Genomic DNA, 7,462 nt, shown 5'->3' on the forward strand with positions numbered 1-7,462 from the left:
AAGTGTAACTTCCTCAAATATCTCTGATTTCTCCTGTCAGATAAAATACATACTCTTAATACACTATACACCTCAGGGCCCTTCTTCCTTCCTCATTTCTTATAACATTGAATGAATGACTAAATTATAAAAGAGGGAGGCATGATTCCAGGCACTGGGGAACAACAGTCAATTAGTCAGAAAAGATCCCTGCTATCAAGAGCTTCTATTCTAGTGGGATATATGTAATACATAAACAAAAACACAAGGCAACAACAAATAAGTGCTGTGAGGAAATTCTAACAGGGTAGTGTGTTAGAGACTATCAGGGAGCGGAGCGCACACCATTAGCAGAGATGAAGACTGTTCTCCAGGGAAATATATTGCAGAGACTTGAATGATGTCAGTTACACTTCCTTGTTTGATTACTAAATAAATTTCTGTTTTTCCTACTCAACTGTAAGCTCCATGATACCAGTAATTATGGCAATTTTGCTCCCAAGTTCTGTGTCTTAGGAGGTCCTCTAGAAATATTTTGAATAAATAAATGACTGTAAACACTACAAATTGAAAAAAATTTTTAAATGTTTATTTTTGAGAGAGACAGAGACAAGAGACCAAGCTTGAGTGAGGTAGGGGCAGAGAGAGAGAGGGAGACACAGAATCCAAAGCAGACTCCAGGCTTTGAGCTGTCAGCATAGAGCCTGATATGAAGCTGGAAACCATGAGGAGTGAGATCATGACCTGAGCCAAGGTTGGTCACTAACTGGCTGAGTCACCCAGGTGCCCCAAACACTATGAGTTTTAGTTGAATCCTATCTAGATTCAAATCTTGGTTTTCATCTTCAACTTGGACAAATTATTAAAATTCCTAACCTTCAATTTTCTCATCTACTGATGAGGATAATAACACCTACTTATTGATTTAATTCTTACATTTATCTCAATCATCAGCCTGTGGTTTTGAATATCATAAATCCAAAGCTGTCTATCCTTCCTTTAGTGTTTCTTTTCACATGTCTAAATCAAGACTATGATTATTAAAAATTTAATAAAAGCCTCTGGCACTTAATTTTCTCATTTGTTAATTAAGGTAATGATACCTATGTCTTATGGTTGTTTTGAGAAATAAATGAGGCATTAAGCTATTAAAGACCTTAGTTCAGTTTCTGAAGTGTTACAGATTTAATTTACTTTTATTATGAAAATTTTCAGAGTACATAAAGGGAAAGACACTATACAAGTTCACGAAATTGTCAGGCAACGATTTTTAAAAATTGTTTTGCCTTGAAGAGAAGGAATTGATTTAGATTCTTACTGTGTGTATATGCATATGTAAGTATATGACTAAATTATAAAATATACCTATGTATATACACATACATATACATATATATGTGTATATATATATGTATATATATGTTCATGTGCTTTCTAAGACAATATTACACATAACTAACATTTAAATAAATTATTGCTTACAAAACACTTCCATTAATATTCTCTATTAGATTCTCAGGAACAAACCCGCAAGGCAGGTATTACAAGTTGTAAGGCACTCCTCATGTTGAAAGAGCTAGCCAGCAGTGGCCAGGCTCTTAGGTTACATGCCTTATCCTGTTACTAACAGGGAGAAGTGCCCTGATTTGTCACTAGGTGTTGGTACAGAGGACTCCAACTCTCAGCTTCTGGAGAGACAGAATAAAAAAATGTAACCTCATTGCTATTTTCAGAGCATGGCACTGGCAACACAATCAGTTGGTGATGGAAGATAGATTATTTTACTCTCACATTCTCTTAGTATTTTACAGTTCATTGCCTAAGTCTGCTTGGAACTCTACATTTATTTAATCCTTCCAGCAGAGAACAATCACTGTGAGTTTCCCCACTGACATACTTTTATTTGCTGAAAGTTCATTCTTTGCAGGTTGAGCATATAAAAATTTAAAGAGAGTGTTAAAACCAGCATAAATCACTCCCTCCCCCATCATGGAAAAATAAAGTACCCAACCTTAAGAATGGTTTAAAAGTGTTCCCAGGAAATATATTCTACCTAATATATGAACACTTCAAAAAACAAAAATGAAGTTAAGAAAAGAGCTAACTTTGCATTTTCACAGATCAAAATGTTCATTCAAGTAGCATTTGCAAAAAAAATTAAAAAAAACAACAACAGCTGAGTGTCTGAGACCTGAATGATGCTACATTCATCATGTTCTCTTCAGATCTGAACAAAGAGCTTGGGATATGAGTAAAATTGTTTAGTTGCCCTAATTTTGTTTGAGTTTTTGTGATAATGTCAATAAAGCTCAATTAATCTCTAATTTCAAGCATTTGTAAATATTTCCATTTAATACTGAATGCTTATATTTCTGAAAAAAATATTTGGACAATGGAGAACAAATTATATTTGTAGATGAGAGGGAGTGGACTAATGTGTTTTTTCTATGTATTCCCTAATATTTCAATGATTCTGTGATACCTGGTCATCTGATCAAAATTTGCAAATGTTTTATGTTTGGAATATCTCAATTTAGATGAAAGATTAGAAATGATAATATTGCATTATTTTCTACATGTTGACATCATAGAGGAACTTTGGCAACTGAGTTTTCCTTGGTCCAGACTGAATTCTAAAATGACATGATGAGAATATGACAAAGGTTAAAGGATTTTGTAGATGTGATTAAGGTCCCAAATTAGTTGATTTTGAGTTAATCAAAAGGGAGATTATCCTAGGCGAGTATGACATTAAAAAAAATTTTTTTTAATGTCTATTTTTGACAGACAGAGCCCAACCAGGGTAAGGGCAGAGAGACAGGGAGACACAGAATTTGAAGCAGGCTTCAGGCTCTGAGCTGTCATCACAGAGCCAAACATGGGGCTTGAATCCACAAACTGCGAGATCATGACCCCAGCTGAAGTCAGATGCTCAACCAACTGAGCCACTCAGGTGCCCGGTTAGGCAAGTATGACTTAATCAGACAAAGCCTTAAAGAAAAATTATCCTGAGAGCCTTTAAGAAATAAGCTGCCTTTAAGAAGGGGCTGCAGTTGCTTCTAGGAGATGAGAGAGGACCCCAAATGACAAGAACAAGAAAATGAGGACCCCAGTCCTACAACTACAAGAAATTGAATTCTGACTACAGCCACTTTAGCTTGAAAGAAGACCCTGAGCTCCTAAAAACAATGCAGCCCACCCATACCTCATTTGTTACCTTATGGCACCATAGCAAAGGACCCAGCCAAGCCATGCCTGGACTCTGACCTTCAAAAACTGTGAGAAAATAAACGTGTGTTATTCTAATCTACTAAAAAATCCAAAAGCAATAAAACAGCAACAAAAAACTATTAATGAACCTGACTCCTCCACTAGTTATACTCACATTAAAATTGCAGATTTAATGTATTTATTGGTCAGATATTTACTAAATGACCACTGTTTTAAGCAGTGTGCAGGCCACTGTTATAGACATTGTTTCAGGCAGAAGACCACATTTCTGACTGTAAGGGAAACTATTAAAAAATAATGAGCATTTGCTTTGATTCAGACAAACATGGTATTAACAAAGCACTGTGACATAGTAAGAGAGATATATATTTGAGCTCTGACCCCAATTTTGTAATTTCCTGCATGATAGGGGTGTTTTTGTTCTAACATTAGGCCTTTGGCCCCCTGATTCAATTCCTGACGCAGAGCTCCTAAATCCCTTGGAATTTCCTGGTTTATAGGTGTATCTTTTGTTCTAATTAAGTGACTCTTGGTGGGCTTCCGGATGGGGACTAATCACTAGAAAGACCAAACCATGATTACAAGTTTGTAACTTTCAGCTTCACTCCCCTATGTCCACCAGTCATTTGGGGAGGAGCATGAGTTAATAATCAGTCATGCCTGCATGATGAAGTCTCCATAAAATCCCTGAATGACAGTGTTCAGAGAACTTCTGGGTTGGTGAACACATCCATGTACTAGGAAAATTTCTGTATTCCATCTGCATGGGAACAGAAGCTGTTTTGCACCCTTCTGGACCTCACCCTGCATACCTCTTCATCTGGCAGTTCATCTGTATCCTTTATAATGAACCAGTTAACACAAGTAAATGTTTCCCTGAGTTCTTGAATCATCTTGTGAGCAAATTGTCAAAGATGAGGGGGTCTTGGGGACATACAATTTGTAGCCGAGTTGGACAGAAGGGTGAGTAATCTAGGGACTCCCTACTTGGAATTACTGTCAGAAGTAGGGGGCAGTCTTGTGGGACTTATCCTGTGGAGCCTGCACTAACTCTAGGTAGTGTCAAGATGAATTAAATTACAGAATACCTAGTTAGTATTTACAGAGAATGAAGGATTGTTTGATGTGGAAAACCCACATATTTGGTGTCATAAATGCTGTGAGTAGAGAAATAGTTTCCCTTTAATGTCTCTCCCTAATCTCTGCTCTTCTATCCCAACTTCACCATAACACATCTGAATTCTCTGTCCTGGCATAACAAACGTCAACTTCTGGGGCTCTCTTACACTCACTCATTTACATAGAACAGGGAATATTTGTATCAAGGGACAGAACTTGTATCCTGGATCACAACACAGATATTTTACTACCTCCTTATATTTTTACCAAATTCTTTAAGTTCTACATATTACAAATTGCTCATGTAGATTTAGAATACTTGTTTTTATCTCAATATAAGCTACTTCCTTGACTTAAAAACTTGCTTCTTGAGCTAATGGCCCCAGACTTCCCTAAGAATTCCAATCTGTCTCCCTAGACAGCAAGTCTTACTGGCTGAATCCCTCTGAAGCCAATTTGCCAGTCCTGGGGCCTTCTTGTTAAACTTGTCCTGTTGATCTTATTCTGCCTCATGGTTGAGGGGTATTAATACCCTTCATTCATTCAGCCATTCATTCCTCAGTCTTCAGCCTGTGTCATTACAATTGCTCTCAACATCAGAAACCAGATTTATCGTAGTAATATAGACATCTGGTTCTGAAACTAATTTTGAAATAAGTTTGTGATATCTGAATCTGGTCACTTCTGTGATAAGATGGGGTTCTTGAAATATTTTATCCCATCCCCTCCCGACTTTCTAGTAACTATCAGTTTTTTTATGTTAGCACAGGAAAGATTTTGTATTTTATTTTGTTTCATTTCATTTCATTTTTTATTTTGTCTTCAGTATAGCTAACATATAGTGTTATATTAGGTTCACATGTACAATATAGTGTCAGTTCTATACACCACCCAGTGCTCATCACATGTGCTCTCCTTAATCCCATTAACATATTTTACACATTCCCCTACCCACCTCTCCTTTGCTAACCATCAGTTTTTTCTCCATAGTTAAGAGTCTATTTCTTGGTCTCTCTCTCTCTCTTTTTCCCCTTGTTCATTTGTTTCTTAATTTCCACATATGAGTGAGATCATATGGTATTTGTCTTTCTCTGACTAACTTATTTTGTTTAGTATTATACTCTATGCTGTTGCAAATGGCAAGATTGCATTCTTTTGTATGGCTGAAATACTGTATTATTAATATAATACACATCTGCCTTATCCACATCTTCCTTATCCATTCATCTATCGAAGGACCCATGGGATGCTTCCATAGTTTGGTTATTATAAATAATACTGCTATAAACATAGGGTGCCTTTGATTTAGTGTTTTTGTATATTTTGAGTAAATACACAGCTGTGATTACTGGATCATAAGATAGTTCTATTTTTTAATTTTTTGAGGAACTATTTTCCAGAGTGGCTGCACCAGTTTGCATTTCCACAAACAGTGCAAGAAAGTTCCTTTTTTCTCCACATCCCCACCAACACTTGTTTCTTGTTTTTGATTTTAGCCATTCTGACAGGTGTGAGATGTTATCTCATTGTAATTTTGATTTGTGTTTCCCTGATGATGAGTGATGCTGAGTATCTTTTGATGTGTCTGCTGGCCATCTTTGTCTGTTTCTTTGGAGAAATGTCTGCTCATGTCTTCTGCCAATTTTTAAAAAATGTTTGTTTATTTTTTGAGACAGACAGAGAAGACAGGAGAGGAGGGGGGAGGAGAGGGGGAGCGGGGAGGAGAGAGGGAGGGGAGGGGGGGAGGAAAGGAAGGGAAAGGAAGGGAGGAGAGGAGAGGAAAGGAGGGGTAAGCAGAGAGAAAAGGAGACCAAGGATCCAGAGTTTTGTCTGCAGTGACAACAGAGAACCTGATGGAGGGCTCAAAACTCAGGAATCATGAGGGCACCTGGGTGGCTCAGTTGGTTAAGCATCCTTCTTCTTCTCAGGTCATGATCTCATGGTTTGTGGGTTTGAGCCCGCGTTGGGCTCTGTGCTGACTGGAGTCTGCTTCAGATTCTATATCTCCCTCTCTCTCTCACCCTCCCCTGCTCATGCTGTCTCTCTCTCTCTCTCTCTCTCAGAAATAAATAAAAACATTAAAAAAAAACACCACCACAGGAATCATGAGATCATGTATGACCTGAACTGAAGTCTGAGGCTTACTATCTGGCAGGTGCTCCTGCTATGTGTTTTTGTTTCTTTGTTTGTTTGTCTGTTTGTTTTTTAAGAAAGCTCTACAGCTCACAGTGGGGTTCAAATCCATGACCTTGAGACCAAAATTTGCATGCTATACCAACAAAGCCTTCCAGGTGCCCCTCTTCTGCCCATTTTTTAAATTGGATTATTTGTTTTTTGAGTGTTGTTGTATCAGTTATTTTTAAATTTTTTGAAAATTTTTATTATTTTTGAGGGAGAGAGAGAGAAACAAAGTGTGAGCAGGGGAGGAGCAGAGAGAGAGGGAGACACAGAATCTGAGGCAGGCTTCAGGGCCTGAGCTGTCAGCGCAGAGCCCAAAGCGAGGCTCAAACTCATGAACCACTTGATTGTGATCTGAGCTGAAGTTGGACCGACTGGGCCACCCACTTGCCTCAATATAAGTTTTTTATGTATTTTGGAAACTGACTCTGGATTGGGTATGTCATTTGAAAACATCTTCCTCAATTCAGCAGGTAATTTTTAAGTTTTCTTGATTGCTTCACTATACAGAAGATTTTTATTTTAATGTATTCTTAATAGTTTATTTTCGCTTTTATTTCTCTTGACTCAGAAGACATATACAAAAAAATGTTGCTATGCCTGATGCTAAAGAGGTTACTACCTGTGCTCTCTTCTAGGATTTTTATGGTTTCAGGTCTTACATTTAGGTCTTTAATCCTTTTTGAGTTTGTTTTTTGTGTATGGTGAAAGAAAGTGGTCCAATTGTATTCTTTTGCAAGTTGCTATCCAGTTTTCCCAGAAGAATTTATTGAAGACATTATCTTTTCCCCAAGTATGGGATACATTGTATGGGAGAATAAAGTGAAATAAAGTGAAAAAAGTGAAATAAAGTGAAATAAAGAATTTCACTTAGTAAAACTACTATTCTAGTAGTTTTTTGATGGAGTCTTTTGGGTTTTATATAGAGAGTATCACGTCATGTGCAAATAGTTGA

The sequence above is a fragment of the Hyaena hyaena genome, unplaced genomic scaffold (assembly GCF_003009895.1).
Source record: "Hyaena hyaena isolate Hyena2069 unplaced genomic scaffold, ASM300989v1 scaffold_255, whole genome shotgun sequence".
NCBI classification, from domain to species: domain Eukaryota; kingdom Metazoa; phylum Chordata; class Mammalia; order Carnivora; family Hyaenidae; genus Hyaena; species Hyaena hyaena.